This window comes from Cryptotermes secundus, unplaced genomic scaffold (genome assembly GCF_002891405.2).
Source record: "Cryptotermes secundus unplaced genomic scaffold, Csec_1.0 scaffold99, whole genome shotgun sequence".
Classification (NCBI taxonomy): domain Eukaryota; kingdom Metazoa; phylum Arthropoda; class Insecta; order Blattodea; family Kalotermitidae; genus Cryptotermes; species Cryptotermes secundus.
Genome location: NW_019725842.1, coordinates 2,116,286 through 2,135,816, shown reverse-complemented (window position 1 = coordinate 2,135,816; position 19,531 = coordinate 2,116,286). Strand labels below are relative to the sequence as shown.

Here is a 19,531-nt window from a genome sequence, read left to right as displayed (position 1 = left end):
CAGGTACAGGAAATACAAGGAAGCGGCCCATATGGCATGCTCGGCCAACCCAGTTTGGACTTTTCTCCCATTTGATCCCCATTATCAGCAATGAAGTCACCAATTCACATAGAAGATCTGTATGACGTGACATTGTTTTTACTGATTTCTATTAGGTTCTAAATTAGATAGACGTGATTTACTCCATTGTTGACGCTAGTTAGATACTATTAGTTTTTTACTAGTTCTCCTTTCTATTCCATGCCTTGGGGACATGGACTAGGTTATTAGTTTGGTTTCGTGACATAAAGTTCTACGGCTCTATCTATCCTGGTTCCACGCTTGTATGTGTTTGGAACAATTTGTTATGTATATGTTTCTTATTAGCTCTCATGGACTTAGCTTGGTCTCAGATATTTATAACCTTTGTGTTTTGTGACATCGGTTGTCCAGCGATTGAGGCTAGCTCTTTATAAGGGACTCAACAAAATAGGCGTTTTCCCTCACCTGAGGACGGAAACAGATCTAGTTACCGAAACGTCGTGTTTTTACTTAGTTATCTTAAAAACCAGGACGATGGATAAAGTTCGAAAACCCAATAGCTCTCTGTGTTATACACCATCGTCAGAATCCTATAGTAACTACTAGGAACATCATGTCTGGTGACTAGAAGTGGATTTCAAAAGGTGTGAGAGTGGCCTATTAGCTTGTCGCCAGCACAGTAAATCTTGGTTTCTGGTCCCGTCGGGACCCACACCTTTTACGTGTTTTGGAATAATGTCTCATCTTCGACGAGAGGAGGCATCTTACCTCCCTTACCGCGGGGTGACTCGAGCGGACACCAACTCACTAACTGGCCCTCTCCTCCACACACACACACACACACACACACACACATTCGCTATACTGGTATATTGCTGCTGGACCTCGCCAGTGCAGTCATTATTGGTCCCGAGTCCCGCGGGACTCATGACCATATTTTACTGCCTCTGACTCGGGCTGCTGCTCAACCGTGGTCTATCTAAATTTTCTGTCCGCATGTGCGCTTCGAATCACTAAGGACAATAACGGAGAAGTTCAGTCAAGGTAACTAGTAACCCGGCCGAATTTCGAACCGCGTTCATCTCGAACACAAGCATAAAGCGCCATCGCTAGACGTGCCAACTGTGTCTGGTTTTTAGCCTCTTTGTGCATGAAATGAAGGCGCGAGACCGTGTCTCCGCAACACCTCAACGGATTGCGAATAAACGTTACGTAGTTACACCGAAAGCTGTGATATTAAGTTCTAGTCCGTATCCATGTAATGTAGCCCTGTAGTTTATATTAAGTTCAAGTTTTGTTTACACTTTTCTTAAAAAAAATTGTGTATAATCCTTTATAGAGACCTAATAAAAGTTTAATTTTCCTGTTTTCTACTTAATAACACGCAAAGCTATTACGAAAGTTATGACGCAATCTTGCCAGTATGTACGGCAGCAACGGTTGTTCATATTCATATGTTACGCCATTGAAGTGAACTGAGTCCTCATTCTTTATTTTCATTGCACGGATATTTTTTTTATTTTAGTGATATTCCTCCGTTACACTTTTGGCTACTCTATTCATAACAAGGCAACATACGCTGCATGAAGAACTGTTGCTTCTGCTTGGCTCATAAGAATATATAATAACTATTATGACCTAAATCTGGTGTTTAAAAATTATTTTGGGGAACTGGTGAATATTTAATGATAACTAACTTCATGGAACTGAGCTCTTCTTGAGAAGTAGGCAGTCTTGCAGCTACTCAAGAATTCCCAGAATTTTATGGAACCCGAAGGTTCATTACTGTGTTCACAAGAGCCTTACAGTGGTTAGTATCTTGATCCAGATTGATCCAGTCCGTAAGACCCCACACTATTTCTCTAAGTTCTATTTTAATAGTATCAACCAAACTACGTCTTGGTCTTCCTAGTGGCCTCTTTCCTTCTGGCTTTCCCACCAATATCCTATATTCACTCCTCTTCTCCCCATTCGTGCTACATTCTCTGCCAATCTAATCGTCCTTGACTTGTTCATTCTAATTACACTTGGCAAAGAGTACAAGTTATGGAGTTCCTCANTTCAGCATCGCTGCAAACAACACTAACAGCCGATGGGATTTTTTTTCCTTGGCACTACATCCCCAGTGGGCCTAGGCCTACCTCCATGAACTTCTCCGTTCACTTCGGTTTTTCTAGATCTTACACATTTGGTAGGACTCCTTGGGCGGGTGATCAGCTCGTCGCAAGGCCTCTACCTGTACACAAACACAGAAAAACGCACACACACAAACTAAACATCCATACCCTGAGTAGGATTCGTACCGACGATCCCGGTTTCCAAACGAACGAAGACAGTGCATGCCTTAGACCGCTCGGCTACCGTGACCGGCTCACTACATCTCTCTTCGGTCCAAATATTCTCCTCAGCACCCCATTCTCAAACTCCCTATCTGTGCTCCTCCCTTAAAGTTAGAGAGCAAGTTTCACACTCAACAACAAAAAAAAAAACCTTATTAAGTTTTTTTACACATTTTCATCCAGCCATGCATGCTACATGTGTCGACCATTCTGTCCACCTTGATGTGGTTACCCTAATAGTATTTGGTGATAGGAAGTTTAAAGCAGTTGAATAATGAAGAGTTTCATAAATTGTTCTGTGCGCCTGGTATTAGTAAGTCAATTTAATCAAATATTGCTTTGATGGGCGAGAAGTGCGTAGGAGAAATGAGGCATGCATACAACACTCTTGCCAAAAGAAACTGAAGGGAAGGGAGTATTTGAAAAAATTGGTGTGGTCGGTAGGATAATATGAAATTGATCTTAGGCTAACAGCTGTGAGGATGGATACAGCAGGCTGTTCATCTGGTTAAGGATACAGTCGTATTGTGAGCTGTTCTGAATATGAAAATGAACTTTAGGGTTCCATAAACGGCGTGGAACTTCTTGACTAAATATGCGATTACTGGTCACTCAAGAAGGAACCTTCTTCATGAAGTTACTTAATAATTCTGGGTAAAGAATAAAGACTTGAAATTTTTATTATACAATCTTCTGCATCATCCACTCATTTCCTACCCCTCAAATCCAGATATATTCCTTGAAACCCAATTAATATCAGTCTAAAATGAAATTACCATGCAGGATCAGCCGATGGCATTACAGGCTCGAACATTTTTAAATTGGATCTCAATAGGCTTCTATAAAAATCCCATTCCACAAAAGACATCCGAATTCAATTCTTCCTGGTTTACAGACACGGAGCCCTGAGCAGAGCAATCAGACGCTTTCAAGGCATAGTAGCTTCTCTCTCCATAACTATCGCCCTCCACAAAACAGCGACCGCTCGACATCTGGGATCGCTTCCTATCGATTAGTCGAGGCTCCTCACAGATTTCCTGAATGACATAAAACTTTACGGAAGCAACCCGAATTCCTCAGACTGTCAGATATAAATGCTAAAGTGATATAAGTGAGAGCACTGAGAGGGAGTGGAAACTGGGGAATATCTTATCTACCTGGCACTGACGTGTTTTCTTGGATTTTTATTGGTCGACTCTCAGATACATGTAACATGTAATTAGAATGTGATTTTAAATAATTTTACTGAACCGAACTCTGAAACTAGCCCTTCCCTCATTCACAGATGTAGGATACATTACAATGAGCGGTTTAGCATTTCGTTAATTTATGACGCAACTTTCTTGCAGTTTCAAAAGAAATGCAATAGCATAATTCTGTATAATTTTTTCATTGTGTACACTAGAAATATCATAGCTGATTTCAAAGTCCTCTCATCTATTTGGAAGAAATGAGTAAAAAAGTGATACGGCTTTGCAAACCCGCTCGATTTGTCAAAAGTCAAGATTATATCAGAGAATAAAATTAAAATTGTCCATGTTCTTAATTCAGCTTCAAGAGAAAAAGAAGTATCAGGGAGTGAGTATGTAGTTTCAAGCAGTCTTAAGCTCTATTGTACAGTGAGGTGAACACTCGGCTTCAAGTCCTAGCCGATTTATTGCCTGGGAAAGAGCTCCCGGTACCACTGGGTACGAGTTTGAGAGGGAAGCAGAGTCAGACTGAAGGCGCAGAGAAGTGACAATCTCTTGCCTCTGTGGATAATCGAACCACGGTTTCTAGATAGCCCAGCCGTAGTCAGTCTCTATACAGACTAAGTAAGAGATATTTATTCAAGAACTTCGGATCCCATGTATCTATTATGGGAAGATTATGAATGAAATGTGGCCTGATAAAGTTGGAAGATAGGCATAGGTATATGGAGGGTATCTGCGTATGTAGTATTACAGAGTAAGTTCACCGCTTGATGTGCTGCTGTAGCATTGTAGTTGTTGAAGAGGGTAAACACCTCTCACCCTAGAAGAGCTAGCAGGTCAGTAAAGGTTAATTGGAAAGCCTGAAGGGAAGAAACAGCTTAAGGAACTTTGTAGATGGAAGAATAGCACACAACAAAATTTTGATGCTCCGCGACAGATGGGGTATTTCTTACCAGGTGAGCGAATATCAGGGACGGATTCTTCTCCAAGGGAGCTGGTTATTGAAATGGATAGGGCCTAAGTGTAAATGAGACTAAGGTGAGGATATTACACAACTAGAAATTTTATAATCAGGAGAGATTATCTAATATTGTGAGGAGAGTGATATACAGAAGGTTATATTCTCCCTTCCGGCTCCAGCATTTTAACTTCGATATTTTTATGTAGTTTTAATTATTTTTCTGTCTGCTCCCCCCTCGAAATTTAATCTCACATTTTAATATTGTGGGTACGCAGTAGGACTACCTGGAAGGGGAATTATTCCGGCACGGGGTGTAAGGAATAATACAGGATAATGGAGAATTTATCGAACACTTCGGTTAGGGTAACTCTGTAAATTTACTTGCTGATGATCTTCGGTTCGAATCTCGGTCGGGGCACTGGCTATCAATACAGATTTTTCGTAACTTTCCTCAGTACCTCCATTATGCCAAGAATGTTTATGTCTAAATATTTGCAATTCACTTATCGCCAGTCACTGTACAGCTCTGCACTGTATAATGTGACGTACTTACTGCGTTTGAAATAATCCGCAAAATAATTCAATTACGCGCACAAATATTCAGAACTGATAGGGAAAGATCCAAAATTGCGACCCAAATGTGGGCGTACATTAAGACAATTTATTTGAATTTTCAACTGAAGTAGAATATAGCCAATAGTGGAATTTGCACACGGAATAAAATCATGTATGGTTCTCCTTGTATTCTTTCTTTTCCTATATGTGTTGCTATTCCATTCTTTGTAATATTAAACTCCATATCTGCTGGTACTTAATGTACAAAACTGTTGTGTCGTTAACGTGGACATCTGGAACACGGACACTCTTGAAAATGGGAGAAAAACAAAAGAAGTAGATGTATAGACTATAAGACATAGACTCAGATACATAGAAAGTGAATGAAAGGAAGAAATGATTGAACCAAAGGAAGGAGTGATAAATACAGTATGAAGCAAAGAGAAATAAAATGAAACGGCAACACGGATGGCTTGTGGCGGAGCTGTGTGGGTGTGTCAATCTGCTGGCAAGGCTGCAGCCGGCCTCCCGATCGATGCTCCAGACCCGTCCCGGGGCGGGGAGCCCCCTCCCCCCGCCTGCCTGGCTCATTTCCCAACAACCAACTTAGGCCTACTTATTGTCCTGGACGAGTTCCCCCCCACACTTTACAGTTGTTTTTATGCTGGGATTACACATGGCCTTTCCCAGCAAGCAACGGCAGAAGCTCTGTTTCTTGCATCGTTCTGTGTCTTCTGCGTGTTTATTAGTTAGAGGGATGTTAGGAAGGTACCCTAAAATAATCTTCGTTCCAGCATCGTTGTTGTCTATTGGATGGTGAAATGTATGCTATGTCCTATAAACCTACGTTGGGGATCAGCACTATTCAGCATTAAGACGTGATATCACTTTTGCATTAAAGACGTTGGTGAAATGGGAAATACTTTCAAATATTTCAGAGGAAACTTGCGCTCTTGCTTCTCCACTTGTGCAATCTTGGAGCAGATGGGGGAGATGATATAAACATGTGTTATAGATAAACAGGGTTCTAGGGTGCGAAACTAGTTTAAACAGGCCCAGGATATGTAACATTGGTAAGGCAAATAGTAAGGTAAAGCAATCCCTGTATCAGGCCGTGGAGGCCCATAGGGTTGTGAGACGTCGATACTCACACATGTTCTAGATAATCGGCTCGCAGATGAAGAAGAGGTTGTCAGCCTTAAGCGCCGGCCGCCCTTTACCCCCCAAGAATATTCCTGGTACTCGTTTCTTTTAGAGGCTGAGTTGACCCCAGGGCCATAGTACTGCTGGAAGGATTAGGTGAATTAAATATTCCACCTCATCGGGACTCGAACCCGCGACATTCCGGCTTGTAGCATAGTTCCTTAACCAACTATCCTACCGCGTGCTCCCTCTGTATAATGGCGGTAATGGAAATTCGGACTCCATAAATGTAGGGAGTTTGTTGACGAAGACAGAAACTGCGAGCACTATCGGGTTAGTTTCCAACTGAGGCTGTCGAGCCCAAGTTGCTATCAGCAGATACTGCGCATTTGTGAGCACCCCCGTAACTTAACTTCAGCTGAGCACAAACTACGTAGTCACATAGCACAGGACGCTGTATCACCTCCCCCACCCCCACACATACACACAGACACACACACACGAACATCTGCTGCTGTTCTTCAGCTTTTCTGCCTTATCTCTGTTCTCACTGATTCAGTTCGCTTTAAATGTAACTGCTACAACAGCGAACGTACCTCCGACCCTGTGAGTTATGCTAGTTATGTGGTGACGTCATGCATGCATGTGAGAAAGAGAGAGGGAGAAATAGAGAAAAAAGAGATGGGTTTGTCTAATTGATCTGGCTCAGATTCCGGACCAGTGGAGGGCTCCTGTGAACACGGTTATAAAACTTCGGGTTCCGTTAAATGTTGGGAAATTCTTGATTAGTTGCACAATTGGCGGCTACTGAAGGAGGGCTCAGACATACATTGAGATGATTGGTTAGCTGTCAAACACATTTGTGGTACTGATCGTGTTGAAACAAATATCAAACCTCACACATTTCTTAAACTTGATATTCCAGTTTTGATTCTTATTGATCATTAAATATAGTTTATAAATAAATTATTAAAATTAATTTATAGATACAGAAATAAATATATGTGCTACTTCATTACCCCATGCTACAGTCACAATGTTCTGGCTGTGAACACAGGCATTTCAACACCATCACTGATCCCAGAACCTAGTTACCCTGCAGAGCCACAGAAAGTTAAACCGACAGTACTTAGAATTATTCTAATTTCCTAGTTCTTACTTATTGTGGCTAAGGCGGTCTCCGTAGTCTAGGGGTAACATTCCCACCTCATGACTCAAGGTACGCTGGTTCAAACCCGGCGGAGGTAGTGGAATTTTTAAGGGCGGAAAATTTCAGGGAATAAGTCCTCCGGGAGGGACTTTAAGCCGTGGGTCCTATGTCGTAGCTTTACGGCACGTAAAAGAACCTCATGTCTCAATGAGACCTCCGAGCCAAATTGAAGGACATTTCCCGCCCAACAATAGTCTCTAATGCCTCTGGTAGATGGGGGAAGAATCTAGATACCGCTGAGCCACTAGAGGCCGAACTCGCTGGCTGAGTCGGGACTGATGGCACGCACCAGTACCGGGTGGGTATAGAGACTGGTAGAATATCACAGGAGGCCGTACAATAGATCAAACTGGTCGCGATGCATGGGGAAACCCACCCCCTCCAATAATAATAATAATAATATTGTGGCTAATATCAGCTATAAATATACAAGCATTAAGTAAAGACATTTAAGTATTTTGTGACTTTTACAGTACTGTGTCAACGTCAAAGCACCTGCCAGAATACACATGTGTTCGGGAGGTAACTGAAGATCCGACTGTAATTCTGCTAATGATTTTCGCCTTTTCTTCAGATGTATGTTTAAATTTCATACTTTTTTTTTCAGTTTTGCACTTGAGCAATATTTTATAGAAATTGCGACAGTTTGATTCGAGCTTTACGTATAATATTACATTGAATCTACATGGACGAAAGTAAGATTCATTGTGTCATGCTTTTATAGATCTTCGAATGGCAAATGTTATCAGAATTCTTCTGTAACATCGGCTATGAAACAGATATATAAACACTGTGCGTTCATTTTATTCTCTTCTTGAGAAAGACTCAAACCAAGCTTTTTATAATACGCGATCATTTGAACAATAATCAGAGTGCAATTAGGTTTTCGCCTGTTATCCATATTTTGGGTCTTATATCGAATTATTTTCCGGTTGTATATCGTATAATAAAAGTTTCTTCTGTATATATTCCGCTCTTTCCATAATCTCCATCGTCTGTTTTCCTCCACTGGATTTATGTACCAAGTCTGTGGCCTCCTCAATAGCTTGTTGCTTGAATCTTCAGTTCTAACGTCGTGAGGGGAATTTTATTGTGATTTCTGCCTTACTCCATGACCACAGAACTCCGTGCTTCGCTTGGACACATTCTAGTGCCATTTTAGGATTTTTCCTTTCTAGTGTTTTCGATTACGTAACTCCATATTTGTGTCTTAATAAATAATTGGTAGCACCTTCGTGTCTTTTTCTTAATTGGGTTCAATATAAAGAAATTATCCGATGTTATGATATTATGCATAAAATCTTCTAATTGGAGAGTCAAATAAGAGTAGCTGAGGATGCAAAACAAGTCTGTGGCTGCTAAGAGCATGGTACAGTGCCAGTGAATTTATTAGGGAAAGGACAGAGCGTGTGGAGTTACTCATCTTGCTTTCTCTCTTTCTGCTTGAGTATATAAGGAGCATAAATTGGGGGCTTAACAGAGCGAAATGTATGAAGGTTACAGTCTGAACAAATACAACTTTTTAAAATTATATGCTTTTCGGTAAGATTTGTGCTGTTAGAGATGTTTAAGAATTTCCACTACAAAAGATAAAATACGTTTACACTAAAAGAAATGGGAAAGAGCATGAAGAAAAACTCGAAGAGACAGACTCTGAGAAAGCTTTTTTAAATTACCGTCGAAAAAGACAAATAGATACTGATAAATCTTTCAGATTCTGAACTGAAGCCGAAAGACGATTAGAGATAGAGATAGAGAGAGAGTGAAAAGCAGAATGAAATATACACGTATTTTGCTAACTCCTCCACGCGTCTTCACGGAGTGGCGCGTAATCAAACACAGGACGTTCATACAGACACTGTGAATTAGAGTTTCAATACTGGTACCTCGGGCTGTGTGTCACTGAACTTGTAGAACTCACTGGGAATGTACAACCAAGAATGGGCCTACCGATTGTTCCAGAATTTTATTTGGAGTGTATGCAGTTCAATTCTGGGACAGATTAACGGCAATACTAACTGAGATCCTTCATTACTTTCCTCAGCCTCTCCATATTGAAACTTCTAAGAAAGCATGCAATCAACGTGATGAAAATTATCAATTAATGGTCAGAAAAATAATTATTGTACTATACTCTGCATCATTTGAAAAAAACTTTCCTACTTTGTGAATGAAATACCCAGATATGGGACGTTTATACAGATGTTACCTATCGTTAGGGTCGCGGCATAGCTCAAGCGGTTAGTCGCTGGCTTCCCACCGCGGCGGCCCGGGTTCGATCCCAGGTCTGGTCAAGTGGGATTTGTGGTGGACAAAGTGGCGCTAGGGCAGGTTTTCTCCGATTACTTCGGTTTCTCCTGCCAATCTTCATTCCACCAATTGCTCCACAATCACCCTCACCTATCATCTGGGGCTGGCACAATAGGCCAGAATTGGCCGCAGTACAAGGGACTTAGTCCCACCCCACTAGTAATAAAAAATAATAGTTAAGCACTGGGACAAGTTTATCTTTTACCTTTACCTTAATATATTATATTTTGTGTAAGAAGAATTTTCAGAAAGCCAATTCTACTATTTTCGAGTAGCTCCGTTGGGAGCTTTGTGCGTGTAATGACTACAGCTTGCAGCTTAGTTCTCTCACGAATTCGCATTCATTTTGCCACTCTCTGGGACCAAATTACTAAGCTTACAGTTTCACTATGCCTGCAGGTTGTTTATGCCATAGAACATGCATAACACCCTCAAGAGTGCGAAGAAAGAAAGGGTCGCAGATGAATTCTATGTAATATCTGCCAGAGACAGCTCAACGCCCTTTTCACCACTTTTCTATGTGTTGAGGTGGAAAAGCTATAGAAGTTGGTAAGCTGACTTTAGAAAGTAGAAAATGAAAGTGAGAAGGAATATTTTGGTATAATTAGGAAATATTTAATGCTGGAATCTTGCAAAGAATGTTATGTGACATTTGAGTTAGGGTATAGTAAATATTAACATAAGCCAATAAAATGATACGCAGATTTGACGGAAGTGTTCCAACTAGTACGAAGGAATATTACAAAATTAATATTCATGCCGAGAGAGAGCAATTATTGCAGTAATAACACAACCTAAATTCAGTGGCACTCAGAGGTGTAAGTACAGATGAAACGACAATGTTTTATAATCTCAGAAAAATATTGTTACGTATTTGGTGTCGTGGCAAATAGTAACGGGTTCTGCATTGGGTGACTGGATTTATTGACATCTTCGTTTATAATCCCTCTTATTCACAACATATTATTGTGCTACCGCTGATCTACCCACTTCACGAATCACTAGGATATGCCATCCGTTTCCTGGTAACGGATTTTAACACAGGATGTATCATTTCAAATCACTATGAAGTCTTCTTACCACTTCTTGTTCAATGACCTTGGAATTCCGACCCTCCAGAACTCGACCTAATTCTCAAATGCCAATTTTCTATGATCTCCCCCAGATTGGAAGTCCAAGGTATGTTACGACCGACGGTCAGTCGGTCAGTCTATCTCGGAATAAAGCAACCAAGTGGGACTTAAGACCAGATATTTATTACTGTCAGACAGTTGCAGGCTTGCTGATGAGGGGCGCCTGGTGTGTATATTTCCCTCTCTCTCTTGCTCTCAAAGTAGGTAGGGATGAAAAGAAAATGGTTCTTGAAATAAAGAAATTTGTTAAGATTAATTAAAGTACCTAGATATGAGAAGAACACAAAAAGCTGTCTCGTATTCAAACAGGTTTCATCAAGAGAAATGCCGTCGACTCTAGATTATTTAATCAGCAAAGAAAACACCTTTCAGGGAAGAACTGTAAGAAAGAACTGAGACTAGACAAGCGACAGCGGATTTAATAGTAAGTTCAAAATGATACTGTGATGTAACTTTTAATTTAAGCATTAGAATAAAAAAGAGTTCCATGCTTTTCAAAGAAACAGGATTCACGCTGAATGTTTCTAATTGAATTAATTCATCTCTTCTCATATTCAGTTTCTTTCTCTTACGTTCCTGCTACTTGTGATGAACTGGCTAATTTATAAAGTTAATTGCATCCATTAAACGAAATCCGTGTACAGGGTATTGTAATCTTTATGCAATTATCAACTTTTCTCCAGATTGGAGCGAAGAAAATTCTCCCTGGTTCTTTCAGCAAGCGAAGACAATGTAACACGTTCTAATCCATATATTCTTAAGCATACGGAAAATGCATAATTACGTTCATTCAACCATTAATAAGTGTAGGACTGTAGCAATAATCTGTGCCCAATGCACTACTTCATTCTCGGTTTTCCAGATCTTAGTTTTCTTTCGAAATACATTTCGCTTGGGTAGCGTAGTCCGTATAGCGACTGGCTATGGGCTGGACGACGGAAGGGTCGGAGTTCCGAGTCCCGGTAGGATCATGAATTTTCTCTTCCCCAAATCATTCAGACAGGCTCTGAGGTCCACCCAACTTCCTATGTAATGGGTACCGGGCGCTATTTCCTATGGGGTAAAGCGGCCGGGGTGTGAAGCTGGCCACTCCAGCTAGTGTCCAGGTCTAGAAAATGCGGATCTATACATCCACTCCCCCATACGCCTTCATAGGTTAGTGTTTAATTCTTTGAGCACAGGGTCAACTTTACCTTCACCTTAAATGCCCGTCGCTACTCTGTGTTTAAATATCCGTTCCTGTTAGGGCGCTTAAACAATTTTAAGCATTATGTTTAAAATTGCTGTATCTAACTAAATTTTTATGATAAATGGATGGAATTAACTTTGTTTGTATCAGCAAAGAACATAGTGTCGCATATTATAACGGAAAATTTGAAAATTTTTATACAAAGTGTTATACTCTATTTTATTTTTCTTTTAATTTTGATGCGTACTGCAAAAATGGTTTCCTAGTTCTTCACAGAGTTGTTCTGCATTATAAATTAATTTCTGTTTGTAACTCTTGACACATTTTAGCAGTCTCTGGTGTCATGAAACAGATTCAGTTCAGTATTAGAGGGGGTGGGTTTCCCCATGCACCGCGACTAGTAGTCTATTGGTCTATTGTACGTCCCCCTTTAATTTCTACTGTCGCCATACCCTACCGGTACCGGTGCTCGCTATCTCCCCTTTCTGCCAACGAGGTCGGCCCTCTTCTGGCAGTGGTACCCGATAACTTCCCCATCTACCGGAGCCATCGGAAACTACTTGGGCGGGAAACATTTTGCCTAATTTTGCTCAGAGGTCTTCTAGAGACATGAGGATCTTTTACGACACGGGACCCACGGCTTAAAGTCCCTCCCGGAGGACTTGTTCCCTGAATTTTTCCGCCCTTAAAAATTCCACGACCTCCGCCGGGTTTGAACCCATGTACCAAGAGTCATGAGGTGGGAAAGTTACCCCTAGACTACGGAGGCCGCTGTCATGAAACAGATGGAAACAATAAAATAATTTGGTCTTCTGATAATACTGCTTACACTGCTCGGATTTTCGAATCTTTTGACTAAAGGACAGAAGAATGAAAGAATGGCTATTCAAGAGATAGATAGAGGGGTCCCTTCTTCAGTGCTAAGACCTTGCGTTATAGCTGCGAGAAGTTGCCCTTTCTAGGGTCGTGAACAGACATTTGGATCTGGCTGAGTTACAGAGTGCGATCTGTTTTCTGTGCGTTCATAGTGAAATCAAATACTGTAATTTCATTTCAGCCTATATATACATCAAGCAGATAACAACAAAAAAGTATGTACATCGAATTTTACTACATATTTTTACCACATTAATCTGCAGAATCTGCAATAAAATTTCTGGCTCGTGGAGGAGTTTGGGCATAACTCATACGTACGTGTATATTTTTTTGCTGTTGTTCACTTAGGTATCATTTTAATTGCTCTATTATGGATTTACTCAAGTCTATCTGGTAATTACTACATTTGAAAATAAATATTTAGGGCTGTGCGCGCGCTTCCACTAGCGGAGTTTAATATTTCTTTCTTGACCTTCCCTGATCTCCAGATTTTCCGAAATATATTTCATTATTATTAGTGACATATTTTTAGCAAGTACATGTATATTTATGAAATCCAGGTACTTTATATCTATCTGTAATTTGTCACTTGTCCAGATCTAATATTGTGATGGAAATTTTTATTTATTACCTTATTCTGAACTCTGTCCGCCCCGCCAGTTGTGAATACCTTGCTTCCGCGTTGAGGAAACGCAATTGGAAAACTAACGTCTGGGGGATAATACCTGCAGCCTAACGGGGGCCCTGATGAGCTCTGAGAGCTCAGTGTTTATTATCTCAAGAGACGGATGGAAGGAAGAGCACAATCAAAAATGTGCGCTAGATTCGGATGTTGTGGTACTTGAAATATTTCTCACGAAAATTTATTCACTTAGCCCCAGATCATTAAAATACAGTCGAAACTGCTATATAAACTTAATATTTGGTATATAAATATGCCAATAAACACATACAAATTTTATAGAGGATATTTTATTTTGTATGTCAATAATTATTGTAATGGCGATGCATCGTATCTTTGTTTCACTCTAAGAAATAGATGCCTGTTTCTAAATTATTGTCGGGATTTTCGTTGCCCCTAATTTTCAGACCTAATTATAAAATAAATTTCCTTAGGGAATGTGAAAATGTTACTCAAAATGTTTTATTACATTTAGAATTAATACTGAAGATTGCTAAACAGCTTCAACATGCGTGCCTTTCATAGAATATAAGATGTCCAAGCTTCCTGGATCCAATCAAAAACTTCCTGCGAAGTGCTCAGACTTCCCGTTCCTTTTCAGTGCAGACAATTACCGGTCTCTTTAAATTTCTTTACCCAACGTCGGGTAGTCTATCTCAAGGTGGATCTTTGCATATTGATTTCTGTAACGACGTTGTACTTTGATAACGGACTTTGTTTCGAAAAACCGAAGTACCCACGTTGCTTTCTCTTAAATAGTCGCCATTTTGAGGTGTGACGCCATATTTTCTCCCAGACATCAATGCGGCTAGTGCAGTATCTCTGAATAACATTTTAGAGTACATTTTCATATTCCATAAGAGATTTTATTCTTTTCAAATTTGAATAATACTCGTATAAGCCACGAAAAGCCCGATAATAATGTAGAATCACACTGTGTGCTATTAAATATGCGTGTTACGAAAAAAAAATCGTATAATAGATTGTATAGTTATCAAATTTGAAATTATTGCTAGGAGATTATTCGGAAACAGATCAGTCGTGAAGCAATATGAAGCCATTCTTAATTGGGATAAAGAGTTATTTCATAGGGGAAGAATACTTGGGTAAGTAATAAGGGATTTAGTGGGCAACTTACTTGTATATAATTATTAAGTTGTTAGGTGAATGAAGGGGAAGCCTGGAATTTGTTAAAGTCTTATAATCAAATTAATATTATCTAAACATATAGGCCAATTTTATGATATTTAACGACGCTCTATTAACTACGCCCATTATTTTGCTTCAGATGATAAGAGGGAATTATCGTGTTCGGCGTATTTGAAAGGTGGAAACCGCGGCCTATTTTCGCTCCGACGGACTGAGAAAGAACCCGAAAGTTTTCAGGTGATATACTTGTTTTCCCGGCTAGAAATCTAGACGGACACCACTCGAACACATGATACAAACGTTGACGGTACTGTTAATTTCCTCAGTATTGAAACTTAACCTACTTTTGATTAGGCATAGACAAGACTAAGTTATTCGCTCTGTGACTGAGAGGCATGTTCCAGGCCACAGTAGCAGGTGGCAAAACTGTTACTGAGCTCAGTTGAGTTCTCTCGGGAAATGACAGAGTGGGAACGATAAATTTCGCTTGGTTTATGAGTCACTCTGAATTTGAAATTGCTAGGCTTTATGGCTGAACACACTAAACTCAGACGAGCAGCATATCAGAAACGATACAACAGAAAATTACTTTTAATTCCTCATCGAAAGCGCATAATGGGTTCGCAATTTCACTTAATAAACTTTACTCTTGGCTGGAGAACTACATTCAGATCTATTAAGGTCTGACATAGTTTAGCGTAATTTATGATATTAAGTCGTTTTAGCGAAGTCTATATAAGTGCGGGGGCACGCGGTAGCGTAGTTGGTTGAGGCACTATGCTACAAGCCTGTAGGTCGCGGGATCGATTCCCGATGAAGTCATTGAATTTTTCAATTGACCTAATTCTTTCAGCCTGACTGTGGCCCTGGAATCGACTCAGCCTATAACAGAAAAGAGTACCAGGAATCTCCATGTGGATAAAGGGCGGCCGGAGCGTACGGCTGACAATTTCACCGCCATCTGCGAGCCGATTGTCTAGAATATGTGGGAGCCTCGACGTCTCACAACGCTATGTGCCTCCATGGCCTGTTACAGGGATAGATTTACCTTTTCCCTTAACAGTGCATTTAGAAATTTCAGTGGTTTAATATAGAGGGATATTAGTGGCTTAATTCACTGTTCGTTCAGCAATTCCTATAATCCTGTCTGCGAACTGTCTTTATAGAATAAACGTAATGAAGTAGAAATCAATGATAGCCAATAAAGCTTATTGTGGAGTTAACATCTACACACTTCATCTCAAATCCAATATTACATCGAAACGTGTGTGCTACATGGAGTTAAGGTGAGCGTGGGATATACTTCAAAGTAAAATATAAATTGCAATAAACGATTTAAACCACTGCATTTGCTGTTTGACAGTGGTCATTAACCTACACATTTCTGTTTATTATTATGATTATGATGTTTTTCTTGCATGAGTTTACAGATGTACAGTCTGATAGTGACTATAGTAGCCTGTTTCAGTAGTAATTATCTAGCTCTGTGGACACAAACCTTCTTCAGAAGTTAATAATTGCCGTAACTTTCATTACTGTGCTCAATAAAGGGGACCACTAATTTTTGTTTTGAACGAGATAATAAAGCCCATATACACAGACGTGTTTCTGTAGGACCATTTGTAATGTTGTCATTACATATTTAAGTACGTATTCCGAAGTTCTGTTACTTTCAGATTTGTTGAATAATATTTTGGACATATACTATTTCCCGTCTTTTCCATGCGAGCTATATGTCGCACGTATAGCATCAAGTACGTATATATTGAGCGGGTTGTGCGGTAGCGTACTTAGTTGAGTTACTATGCCACATGTCGGAAGGTCGTGGGTACGAGTCTTGTTGAGGTGGATATAATTTTAATTTTCCTATTTATTACAGCCGCACTATGGCCCTGGGGTCAACTCAGAACCTAACATAAATGAGTACCAGGAATCTTCGTGGGGGTAAAGGGCGGCCGGCGCGTAGGGCTGATAACTTTACCGCCATCTATGGGCCGACTGTGTAGAAAATGTGGGACACTCAACCTCTCACAACGCTATGGACCTCCACGGCCTGTTACATGGATAGCTTTAGCTTATACGTATATGTTAAGCACAATAAATCATTGAAGGTCGAAGTGCGGGGCCCGGTTTTTATGCCCCACCCCTTACATACATAAGAAGAGAGCAAAGTGGTTTAAGAGAAGAGACTTGTACCGCTCAGTTACTGATTGATTCGCACATGTCTACAGCGCAAAACTATCCTACCCTAAACTAAGCTAAATTAAAATAACCTAACCTAACCTAACTTGAAGTAACCTAACCTAATCTAACCTAACTTGACGTAACCTAACCTAACCAAACTTGACGAAACCTAACCTAACCTAACCTAGCCTAGCCTCGCCAGGTCTCCGCCTCACGTCAAGTTAGGTCAGGCCACGTAAAGTCACGTTTTGTAACGTCAAATCACTCCAAGTCACGCATTATCAGATCAAGTCACGTCAAATCACGGCAAGTCACGCGTATTGACGTCATGTCACGCCAAGTAACGTCAAGTCACGCCAATTCAAGGCAAATAAAGGAAAGTCACGCGTAATCGCGACAAGTCACGCAAAGTCAAGCCAAGTCACGTCATGTCACTTCACGTCACCTCACCTCACCTCACCTCACCCAACCGCAGTTCACCTCACCTCGCCTAATTTAAGAGAAGGGACGTGTACCGCTCAGTTACTGATTGATGCGCACATGTCTACTAAGCAAAACTAACATACCCTAACCTAACCTATATTAAAATACCATAATCTAACATAACTTAACGTAACCTAATCTAACCTAAATTGACGTAACCTAACCTAACCAAACTTGACGAAACTTAACCTAACCTAGCCTAGCTTCACCAGTTCTCACTTCGCCTCACGTCAACATAGGTCAGGCCACGTAAAGTCACGCTTTGTAACGTCAAATCACTCCAAATCACGCATTATCACATCAAGTCACGTCAAATCACGCCAAAATCACGCGTAATGACGTCATGTCACATCAAGTAACGTCAAGTCACGCCAATTCAAATCAAATCAAGCCAAGTCACGCGTAATCACGACAAGTCACTCAAAGTCACACCAAGTCACGTCATGTTAGTTCACGTCACCTCATCTCAAGACACCGCATTTCACCTAATTTAAGAGAAGGGACGTTTACCGCTCAGTTACTGATTGATGCGCAATTGTCTACTGCGCAAAACCTACCCTAACCTAACCTAACGTGACATAACCTAACCTAACCTAACCTAACGTAACTTGACGTAACACAACCTATCTTAACTTGACGTAACCTAACCCAACCTAGCCTAGCTTCGCCAGATCTCGCTTCGCCTCACGTCAAGTTAGGTCAGGCCACGTAAAGTCACGCTTTGTAACGTCAAATCACTCCAAGTCACGCATTACCACATGAAGTCACGTCAAAATCACGCATAGTCACGCGTAATGACATTTCACGGCAAGTAACGTAAACTCATGCCAATTCAAGTCAAATCAAGCCAAGTCACGCGTAATCACGACAAGTCACGCAAAGTCACGTCATGTCACTTCACGTCACCTCACCTCACCACACCGTAATTCACCTCAATTCACATAATTTAAGAGAAGGGACGTGTACCGCTCAGTTACTGATTGATGCGCAATTATTTACTGCGCAAAACTAACCTACTCTAACCTAACTTAAAATAACCTAACCTAACTTGACGTGACGTAACCTAACCTAACCTAACCTAACTTGACGTAACCTAACCTAACTTGTCGTAACATAACCTAACCTAACCTAACCTAGCCTAGCCTCGCCTCGCCTGGTCTCACTTCGCCTCACGTCAAGTTAAGTCAGGCCACGTAAAGTCACGCTTTGTAACGTCAAATCATTCCGAGTCACGCATTATCACATCAAGTCACGTCAAATCACGCCAAGTCACGCGTAATGACGTCATGCCACGCCTAGTAACGTCAAATCACGCCAATTCAAGTCAAATCAAGCCAAGTCACGCGTAATCACGCCAAGTCACGCAAAGTCACGCCAAGTCACGTCATGTCAGTTACGTCACCTTACCTCACCACACTGCAATTCACCTCAATTCACCTAATTTAAGAGAAGGGACGTGTACGGCTCAGTTACTAATTGATGCGCACATGTCTATTGCGCAAAACTAACATAGCCTAACCTAACCTAAGTTAAAATAACCTAACCTATCCTAACTTGACGTAACCTAACCTAACTTAGCGTAGCTTCGCAAGATCTCGCTTCGCCTCACGTCAAGTTAGGTCAGGCCACGTATAGTCACGCTTTGTAACGTCAAATCACTCCAAGTCACGCATTATCACATCAAGTCACGTCAAATCACGCCAAGTCACGCGTAATGACGCCATGTCACGCCAAATAACGTCAAATCACGCCAATTGAAGTCAAATCAAGCCAAGTCACGAGTAATCACGCCAAGTCACGCAAAGTCACGCCAAGTCACGTCATGTCAGTTACGTCACCTCACCTCACCACACTGCAATTCACCTCAATTCACCTAATTTAAGAGAAGGGACGTGTACGGCTCAGTTACTAATTGATGCGCACATGTCTATTGCGCAAAACTAACATAGCCTAACCTAACCTAAGTTAAAATAACCTAACCTATCCTAACTTGACGTAACCTAACCTAACTTAGCGTAGCTTCGCAAGATCTCGCTTCGCCTCACGTCAAGTTAGGTCAGGCCACGTATAGTCACGCTTTGTAACGTCAAATCACTCCAAGTC

General features: G+C 40.8%; 1 protein-coding gene across 2 annotated transcripts in view; it reads left to right on the top strand.

Moving 5' to 3' along the window:
• LOC111863616 (titin) overlaps positions 1 to 19,531 on the top strand; it is a 277,080-nt gene that overhangs the window by 152,769 nt on the left and 104,780 nt on the right. The window lies entirely within an intron of this gene.